Source organism: Tursiops truncatus, chromosome 7, assembly GCF_011762595.2.
Source record: "Tursiops truncatus isolate mTurTru1 chromosome 7, mTurTru1.mat.Y, whole genome shotgun sequence".
Lineage (NCBI taxonomy): Eukaryota > Metazoa > Chordata > Mammalia > Artiodactyla > Delphinidae > Tursiops > Tursiops truncatus.
The window spans coordinates 2,964,042-2,974,445 of record NC_047040.1 but is presented as its reverse complement, the minus strand read 5'-3'; the positions used below and the strand labels follow the sequence as shown (position 1 = coordinate 2,974,445).

General features: G+C 53.8%; 1 long non-coding RNA gene across 2 annotated transcripts; it reads left to right on the top strand.

Moving 5' to 3' along the window:
* The first annotated feature begins 808 nt into the window (after positions 1–808).
* LOC141279048 (uncharacterized) lies at positions 809–6,295 on the top strand. 2 transcript variants are annotated; one of them, XR_012332796.1, is made up of 4 exons: positions 809–1,394; positions 2,259–2,298; positions 5,772–5,889; positions 6,004–6,295. It is a non-coding gene; the product is annotated as an uncharacterized lncRNA (long non-coding RNA). The 2 variants fall into 2 exon arrangements; XR_012332795.1 differs by having other exon boundaries at positions 5,772–6,295.
* The last annotated feature ends 4,109 nt before the right edge of the window (positions 6,296–10,404 follow it).

Genomic DNA, 10,404 nt, shown 5'->3' with positions numbered 1-10,404 from the left:
TCTGCACCCATCCAGGCTGCTGCTGCACCACATTCACCGCTTCCCAAGCTCCAGCTTCCAGAAGGTTCTGGATCTCCAAAGGGAGCTCCCTGCACCGTCCCTCCCAGATGGCTCCTGAGCTCAGAACCCCCCTCTGAGGTCCCTACAGCCCCCAATTGGCTGCAGCGCCACCGGCCCAGGACCTGCCCCTTCTCAGGCCCACTGCCCTCCGCGTCGGCCTCCCCTCCTCCCAGCTGGACAGCCACCCAGACACGGGGCCAAGGCCACGGCCCCCGAGCTCTTCAACATTAGCTGAACCCGCGCTGGGGCTGAAGGGGCCGGACCCCCGCAACGGCGCCCCAGTGGCGACGGGCCAGGGGCTGGGCCTCGCCGGCCCGAGAGCCCCGACCGTCCCCCTGGGCAGCCCCCTGCAGCGACGACGGGCCATCCCTCGGGGCGTCCCGCGTCCGTACTCCGGAGCCCAGGGCGGACTGGCCCGGCTCCTCGGCCTCCCCACGGCGCGGACCCGGCGCCAGAGCAGCTGCCCCCGAGGACGCAGACGCCTCAGGGGGCGTAGATCCTCCTCCCGGAAAGGGGCCGGCAGAGGGGCGGCCGGGAGCAGGCGGGGCCGGCAGCTGGGTGCCGCGGTCGGGGCGGGACCGGCGGCGGGACCGGGGGCGGGGCGGGTCCCGACGAGCCTTGTCCAGTGACAGCAGGGCGGCGGTGCGCACGCGGAAGGACAGCACCGCCGGGCTCGGGGGAATCACCCCGTGACTTGTGACACGTGCGTTTGCCGGAGGCGGCGCTTCAGAAGCGCGGCCCCTGCTTCCCTCCTGCAAGTCCGGCCGCTCGCGGTTATTCGCGGGGACTCCTCCCCTTCGGCACCGCGGGGCGCGCCCGACCCCTGACCACTGACCCCCGAACCCCGCAGGCCCTCGCCCGCAGGCCGCACGGCCCAAGGCCCAGCGCTGAGCAAGGGGTCCTTCCAGAGTCAGTTTTCCGACTGTGGCGTCTTCAGGGACCGGGCCGTCCCTCCCCACGTGCTTTGCTGGCCGGAGGTGCGTGGGGTGGGGTCGGGGTCGTCCTTGGTGGAAAGGCGTCTCCTGCCTCAGGTCTTCCTAAGTGGCCACTCTCTTCTGCACCACCGACGGCAGGTTAATGAGATTTTCCAGTTTTGACCAAGGAAAGTAACCTTCTGCGGGACAGCAGGCCACTTGTTTCTCACATTTCAATATGTAGCCCCGTATGACCGTTTTCACTTGAAAGAAAACGGACTGAGGGGAGCTGGTCCCTACGAGGCAGAGGACGGTTTTATCGGAAGAATGTGTTTTCCGAGCGCTCTCGTCTGAAAGGTCTGCTCTGAAAGCTGTCCCCTAATTTCATGAAGTCAGAATGTCGCGTGTTCCGGAAAAACAGTTGGGTACCTGTTTTCAAACCTTTGGAAGTGTATTTCCTGCCATCATAGCCTATGAAGACTAATGGTGTTAAACCCGACAGAAAAGGCCAAGCTCAGCCACGCGACAGCCTTCCTACTGTCCCCCCCCATGGCTCTGTGCCCGCACCTCCTCGTCCATAAAGTGGGGAGGGTAATGGGGTCTCCCTCGAAGGGGGATGCGTTAATTAAGTAAAATGTCGTAGCCCCCGGTTTCCGCCCGCATGGGATTCTGGTGAGGCGGTTGTTGGCACGGCACCTATGAGCTGGGGAAGGTTCTAGATGCCAGGAGGATCTCAGGAGGGTCGGGGAAGCCATGGGGGTCCCTGCGCCAAAGCCCGCGGCCCGGAGCCCCGGCTAGCAGGCCTGCCTTGACCCGCCCGCTCCCCGCTCTCGCGAAGGGCCTCGTGGAGTGTGGCCTGCAGATAAAGGCCCGATGGGTAGCTGGGCTGGCAGGGGGCCGTGGGGCAGCCCCACTCCCGGTGATGGAGGGCCTGTCACGCTCCTCCTCAGAAACCACCCGCGCAGAGCGCAGGCACACGCTGCGCGCTCAATGGTAGCTGTTAGTATTAAAACGTTTTACAGCCCGTGTCACTAACGCTGAACGATATCATTATTTTAAAATTATCCAAGCTAACGGAAGAGAACAGTGATTGATCATTTTTAAGTATTTTTCAGGTTTATTAAATATGTTTTAAAGTACACAAAAATTGGGTCTTGTCTTTAGAGACAAAATTTTTTTTTATTGAAGTATAGTTCATTTACAATGTTGTGTTTCTGGTGTATAGCAAAGTGATTCAGTTATAAATATGTATATATATTCTTTTCACATTGTTTTCCATTATAGGTTATTACAAGATATTGAATATAGTTCTCGGTGCTATACGGTAAGACCTTGTTTACCTATTTTATATATAGTAGTTTGTATCTGCTAATCCCAGACTCCTAATTTATACCCCCCCTTCCCCTTTGGTAACCATAAGTTTGTTTTCCATGTCAGTGAGTCTGTTTCCGTCTTGCAAATAAGTTCATTTGTATAATTTTTTTTAGATTCCACATGTAAGTGCTGTCGTATGATATTTGTCTTTGTCTATATGGCTTATTTCACTTAGTATGCTAATATCTAGGTCCCTCCATGTTGCTGCAAATGGCATTATTTCATTCTTTCTTGTGGCTGAGTAATATTCCCTTGTATATATGCACCACATCTTCTTTATCCATTCATCTGTCAGTGGACATTGAGGTTGCTTCCATGTCCTGGCTATTGTTAATAGAGCTGCAATGAACATTTTGGTACATGACTCTTTTTGAATTATGGTTTTCTCAGGGTATATGCCCAGTAGTGGGATTGCTGGGTCGTATGATAGTTCTATTTGTAGTTTTTAAGGAACCTCCATGCTGTTCTCCGTAGTGGCTGTATCAATTTACATTCCCACCAACAGTGCAGGAGGGTTCCCTTTTCTCCACACCCTCTCCAGCATTTGTTGTCTGTAGATTTTTTGATGATGGCCATTCTGACAGGTGTGAGGTGATACCTCAAGGTAGTTTTGATTTGCATTTCTCTAATGATTAGCGACGTTGAGCCTCTTTTCATGTGCCCGTTGGCCACCTGTGTGAGACAGAATCTTTTTTGCTAGATAGAGTTTCGCTAGATGTTGCGTTGTTGCATGCACACATGGCGTGCGGTCTCTACCCTCTCAGCACGGTTTCAGGCGTTCAGTGGCGTCTTGTTCACTGTCGGCACGATGCCGTGCACCAGGTCTCCAGAACTGATTGATGTTGCTTCCCTGAAATTCTGTGCCCCTTGATTAGCAGCTCCCATTTCCGTCTCCCCCCAGCCCGTGGCAACCACCCTCCCACTCTTTGATTCTATGAACTTGACTATTTTCGGTACCTCTTGTAAATAGAGTTCTGCAGTATTTGTCTTTCTTTGACCGGCTTATCTCATTTAGCATAATGTCTTCAAGGTTCATCCATGTTGTCACATATGACAAGATTTCCTCCTTTTTAAGGCTGAGTAATATTCCGCTGTATGGATAGACCACACTTTGTTTATCCCTTCATCTCTTGATGGACATATAGGTTGTTTGCACAGCTTGGCTATTGTGGGTAATTTTTAAACATTTAGGTTGGACTTTGGAATGTGTGTTTGTAAGTACATTTGAGTATATGTGCACCTGATCTGGAACTTTCCTTCAAGTGAAATAGTTCTGCTGTAGAGGTTTAGGAGGACCCAGAGAGCATTCAGGTTTCCCTCTTCCTCGTCAGGTCACCAGTCTTGGCTGGCATGGAGGCCAGGTTCTGCTCGCCAGGGGCTTTCCGTCCAGTCCGGGTTTGTGGTCAGGCATCTGCACATCACGGGGCTGAGGGCAAAGAACCCAACACCAGTGAATAAGGTGCTTAATGAGAATTAATAAGCCAAAGCAGAATTTTTGTATTATTAGTTTGAGATTTTATTATAAATAAACATATAAACAAACACAAATGACTTTCTTCTTACACTCAGCCCTTCTGCACCCTCAGATAGAGGGTCAGTTGCAAGGGGCTTGAGCCTCTGCAGATTTGGGTATGTATGGGGGTCCTGGACCCCATCCCCTGAGGATACCAAAGGACCATTGTAGTTTCCTAGGCCTGCCTTTAACAAATTATCGCAAGCCAGGTGGCTTAAAAACGACAGAATGTGTTTTCCCTCACAGTTTTCTGGAGGCTAGACGTCCCGAGATCGAGGTCCTGTCAGGGCCACGCTCTCCCTCAGGGCTCCAGGGCAGGGTCCCTCCCGCCTCTTCCAGCCTCTGCTCATGTCGGCATTCCTCGGTGTTCCCCGGCTCCGAGCTGCGTCCCACCAGTCCTTGCCACCTTCTGTCTGTGTGTCTTCGTGTCGTCCCTTCTTATAAGGTCACCAGTCACATTGGGTCGGGCCCACCCTAATCCAGCATGACCTCTTTTTAACTTAACTAATTACATCTGCAAAGACCCTGTTTCCAAGGAAGGTCACATGCTGAGGTTCCACGTGAGCATGAATTTGGGGGGGGACACTGTTCAATCCAGCACACTCAAGAGCTGGTGCCACCTCGGCCCCCCTTTGTCTGGGCCGTGAGAGGGGACAACATCTAATAACCTGCTGCAGAGGCTGTTTCCAAAGCCCAGCCAATCAGGTGATAGAACGAGACCGGGTGTCCCAGCAACTCCTGAGAAAATGCCTTGTCCCCAGGGCTAGGGTACAGGCCATTGTTCCCACAGACAGACCACTCTAACAGCTGCTTCAGGTTTGCCTTTGAGAGCCAGGGACCACTCCGTGCGTGTGTGTGTGTGTGCACGTGCATGCGTGTGTGTATGTCTGGGTGTGTGTCTTTGCATGTGTGTGTGTGTGTGCACGTGCGTATGTCTGGGTGTGTGTCTGCATGTGGGTGGGTGTGTCCATGCATGTGCGTATGTCTGAGTGTGTGTCTTTGCGTGTGTGTGTGTGTCCGTGCAGTGCATATGTCTGGGTGTGTGTCTTTGCGTGTGTGTGTGTCCGTGAATGTGCGTATGTCTGGGTGTGTGCACACATGGGTGAGGTAAGCAGAGGCCTCTGGCAGCTCTGTCCTGGCCCCCAGCCCTAGTCCTCTGGGCAGAAGCCACCCTCAACCACTTCCGTCCCACACCCCGGGCTGTGAGGGCCCCTCCCACGTTATCTCCTGGAGGGTCACTGAGTAGATGGTTGACTTTTCCAGGAAACGAGTTTCTAAGATGCCTTGAGAAGTGTTCCTGGAATTGCCGTGTGAGTCGCCCATCCTCTGAAGAGGTGTGGGCAGGGGGCAAGAGCCTCATGAGGCGTCCAACCTTGGCAGCAGAATGAGCACCTGCCAGGGCCACGTGGGATGATGCCAGACTCCCCAGGGCCACCTCAGGCAGGAGCTGTGGGGCTCCTCAGGGCCCCCCTGCTCAGGGGTCCGCCGTGGGGTGGGGTCAGGGAAGAAAGCGGGAGCTGTGGGCCCTCCCCACCGAGGGGCACTGCTCAGGCCCAGGGTGAGCTGGGGAGGCAAGGGGTGATGTGCACAAGTGACATCACCACGCCGGGCACTGCTCTCCCTCTGCCCACCTGTGTTCTGCACTCTTCTCATGAGTCTTTCCCTGGGGCTGCCTGTAAAGTCAAAGAGGGACAGTGGTGGATTACACACCATCACAAACGATCACCCTCCTGTTTTCCCACCAGGAGCGCCCAGCCGAGCAGGTGGGCCCCTGGAGGGCTGCATGGAAGCAGCTAACCTTCTTTGGCTTCCCTGACAGGCCAACAGAGATTTCCGCTAAGCTGGCCAGGGAAGCTGAGGACAGTTTTAATTTGAAAAATAAGATGAACTGGCTTTCTTTGTGTCCCAAGCTAGGTAAATGGCCCCTTCTCCAGAGCTTTGTCATGGAAATCCCCAGAAAATAATTGGTTGGAAGTCAAAGAACCCAAAAAAACAAAGGGAAAGGATTTGGGAAGTGGACTTGGCCAGGTATGTATTGTTCCCAAATTGCTCACATTAATGAGCTCCCAGGGATACAGTTGCTCTGGAGACAGGGCTTCCTGCAAGCCAAGAAGCAGCTCTGAACTGAGATCATCTTCACAGAAAGGACATCCCTGGTGGAGATGGCAGCTCGGGAGGGTGCAACAGCCTGGGGCCAAGAGAACTAAGATCCAGCAGAATGCAGAGTGAGCCTCAGGCTGGACAGGTGGATTCCCTCCGGAGAAAAACCCTGAGTCTCCTGGAGATGAAATTCCCTCTTGTGCATCAAATATGAAAATCAGCACAGTCTTCGTGGAGGACAGATTAGATATATGTACCCAAAGTCTTGAAATGTTTGTTCCCAGTAATTTCCTTCCTAGGAATGTATTCCAAGGTCATAATTAGAGACGTGCTAAAGGACTTGTGTGGAATGACCTGCCCCCAGGGTTATTTATATGAGAGTGAGTGGAACCGTCTTGAGTGCCCGCACTAGATGGCTGTTCAAGTAGATTAAATCCAGATGATGGTGAAAAACTTTAAAAATTAAGTACATGGGAAATTTTTCTCACAGTATAGAGTTAATTGGAAAGGGCAGATTACAGAACAAGGAAACGAGATGATCTCCATTTGGGGTACATGTATGATTGTGCGTGTGAGAGAGTGTGCGTCCCCAGGCCGTATCTAACCAGGAAAAGGCGGTATAACACGACTCACAGAAATGGTAACGACGCGCTACAGTTTGGATCTAGCTGCCGTGTTGTAGATGCTGGGATGGAAGGCCATTTAGAGCCGTGGTCAGGGGTCCCAGGGCTAGACTCGAGCTCGCTGGGATCTGGCTGGACCCCTGTCCACCTGTGTGGCTTTGAGCGGCTTCTTCATCCCTCTGGTGAGTTTATGTGCTTGGAAAAGGTGGCCTGTCATCCGTCATCAGCCCCATCCCACGGACTGTGTTTAAACACCGAAGAGCAGGCTCCTGGCCAGAGGATCGTATGTCTGTGGGGTAGGGGTGGAGGTGCGGTGTGGAGAACAAGCAGTAGGCTGGGGCCTTTGAGAGAGTGAGAGGAAAGAGGTTTTAAGACAACTTTTCTCTCTTTTATGAGCGTAACTGCCCTTTGGTTCCTTGTAAAACAAATTTAGGAGGGATCTGCAGTATTTCTCAAGGCTATTTTTGGAGTTGAACTTGGATCTGACTTTGGTTTCTTCTCCATGGGAACAGGGTGAGATGGGCCGTGAGGTTGCCCATCTTTACTCGGTTTCATAAATGTGCTACAGGGAGAGAGGACACCAGACTGATGGCAGCTTCAAGAATAGTTTGCGTATGGCCCTCAAAAGCATCCCTCCTGGCTAACGCCCCCCAGCCACAATCCCTGGGCTGTGGATGGCTACCGAGGAGCTCCTTCCTTCCAACGGGCTGTCTTCCCAACAGACACACTCGCAGGAGGCCGGGCAGGTCGCTCCCTGACTGTTTTCTGAGTGGGGGCGGAGACAGGCAGGGGTGCCTGCAGGTCAGTGCAGCCCATCATCGTGATGGCAGCTCCATCCCAGCGCCTGCCCAGGCTGCCCAAGGTCACACCAGGAGCCTACTCAGCCTCTCACCCTAGCACCTTCTCCTTACAAGAAACAGTCCACATTAAGAAGGAAAAAACGGGTAGCACAGAGGCGACGGCACCGAACTGCCTGCGATCGAATCGAATCCCAGCTCTGCACAGTGAAAACAGGCCTGTTTCCTCACCTGTGAAGGGGTGGCCATAGGTGCTTTGGGGCGTCACTGTAGAAGGCCCCTGGCGCTGTGCCCAGCACAGCATAAACCCTCTTTCGCTTGGCTGTGGTGATGCACTTTCACGAAGGATCTGGGGCCTGGTGGCTGCGGAATGCACTTGCCTGGGCATCCATTTCTGTCTCTCTGTGTGGTCCCAGCCCCACTGCGCAGAGGGCGGGAGGTGTGTAAAGGGACAAGAATCATGATAATTCAAGTGGCGACATTTGGGGATTCTCTCCCACTCCGGGGGTCCATCCCATTGGGTGCAGGCAGAGGTGTTAGTCAGCTCGGGCGGCTGCAGCGAAGTACCACAGGTGGGGCCGCTTAAACAACAGAAATTTATTTTCTCATGGTTCTGGAGGCTGGAAATCCAAGATCAAGGCGTCATCGGGGTGGGTTTCTTGTGAGGCCTCCCTCCTTGGCTCGTAGACGGCCATCTTGCCCCGTATCTTCACATGGTCATCCTCTGCATCTCTGTGTCCTAATCTCCTCTTCTTATGAGGACACCAGTCATATGGGATATGGGATTAGGGCCTACCCCAGTGACCTCTTTTCACCTTATTACCTCTTTAAAGACCTCATCTCCGGGGACTTCCCTGGTGGCACAGTGGTTAAGAATCCGCCTGCCAATGCAGGGGTCACAGGTTCGAGCCCTGGTCTGGGGAGATCCCACATGCCGTGGAGAAACTAAGCCCACGCGCCACAACTACTGAGCCTGCACTCTAGAGCCCACGAGCCACAACTCCTGAGACTGTGTGCCGCAACTGCTGAAGCCCACGCGCCTAGAGCCCGTGCTCCGCAACAAGAGAAGCCACCGCAATGAGAAGCCCATGCACCGCAATGAAGAGTAGCTCCCGCTCGCCACAACTAGAGAAAGCCCGCACGCAGCAACAAAGACCCAATGCAGCCAAAAATAAATAAATTCATCTAAAAAAAAAAGAAAAAGCTCCTATCTCCGGGACTTCCCTGGTGGCACAGTAGTTAAGACTCTGTGCTCCCAATGCAGGGGGCCCGGGTTCGATCCCTGGTCAGGGAACTAGATCCCACATGCCACAACTAAGGAGCCCACCTCCCGCAACTGAGACCCAGCACAACGAAATAAATAATAAATAAATAAAGACCCTATCTCCAAATATAGTCACATTCTGAAAAACTGGGAGTTAGGACTTCAACACATGAGCTGGGGGTGAGGGGGACACAACTCAGCCCTAACAAGGGCCCACCTTCCCCAGCCGTGGAACTGCCACTCAGGAGACGGTCAGCTTTTCCATTTGGCCTGCAGCAGCCAATTTAAGCTGCAACGGAACTAAAGGGCTGTAATTCACCCTGAAAATTAGCAGAAAACAGCATTGTAGCAAGGTGATTGCTATAGAAATATCACAAGATCAAATAAAAAACCTGCTTTAAGATGCATTACACATTCTTTCTGGGAGGGAGCAAGGCTGCAGGGGCAGGGGAAGATCTCGGTGGTGATTCCTAAGAGGTTCCCAGAGACGGTGCATTCGAGGGCATTGGCAGTCTGGCAACATAGACTTTTCATCTTGTCTCATTTTTTGAAAAATGGACAGTTCTCCTCTTGCCTGGTGCCGGTGTTTCTGCACAATAATTTTTCTTCCTTTTCTTTTTTGGGCCCAGAAATGGAACAAAGAAATGAAGGGCTAAGGAGAGAGGAAGAAAAGTACAGATGTTTTTCTTGAGTTAACCAGGTCAACCATCAGGAGAGCAGGGAAAAGAGGAAGACTGTTAGAGAATGTTAAAGAGATGCCTGCAGAATCAGCCTGCTGTGAGCTGTGGGGAAGGAGGGCGGGTGAGGGCAGCCTGGGCCTGCTTCCCGAGGGGGAGGGTGAGAGATGCCAGCCAGCCACCTACAGCAGGCCAGGCCGGGGAGAAGCACCGCGGTGAATGAAGGATGCTCTCGACTTATCTCTGCTCTCCTAGCCTCCATCAGACTGGGAAGTTAGGCCCATTTTGCAGATAAGGAGACTGAGGCACAGAAAGGTGACAACACACGCCCAGCTATCCCTGACCGTGGGTGCTGGAGCCAAGATTTGAAGCCGGAGCCCTCTGGCCCCCAGACCCCCGGTTCTCTCACCTGTGCCACCTCCCTTGGTTCAGGAGAACGGAGAACAGTCAGGAACTGAGGGTTCCAAGAGGGCGACAGGGAGAGGTGGGTCACAACTGGGTGTTTGCAACTCCAGGTGGCACGAGTACAAGTGGGCCCCCCTCTGCAGGACTCGTGCCCCTTCCTCCCCAAGCCCTCCTGGCCCTCCTCTGTCCCCACACAGCAGCCTCACGACTGATCCTTCGGGAAACCGTAGGACGGAGACCCACTTGGGGAGGCCCCATCCATCCCCTGCAGCCCCACGAGGTGCTCTGGTTCTCCGTGGCCCACCAGGTTGGAGGAAGCCTCCGCGTCTTGCCTGGGGGAAGAAACTGGGAGGCCTCTTGGTCCTTCCACCGCACCTCTCCCCAGAGCTTATGGAAAGGAGAGTGGTGTTAATAAGGCTTCCTGCCTCTCAGCCTCCTGTGCCCCGAGGAAGGATGACAGCTTGACCCCCAACCAGAACAAGCTGTACTTAAACTTTGGGGACATAAGGTGGCGTGTCTGAGGGAGGAATGTTTGTGTAGCCCAGGAGTAGGGCTCAGTCCCCTGTCCCAGGAGGAAGGGGCCAAGCAGGGCGCCACAGACACGCCCCCGGGCCTTCCGCTGCCTTGTTCAGCCTGCACCTCCTAATAGGCCCCAGCCCCCAGCCCAAACCCCAGGT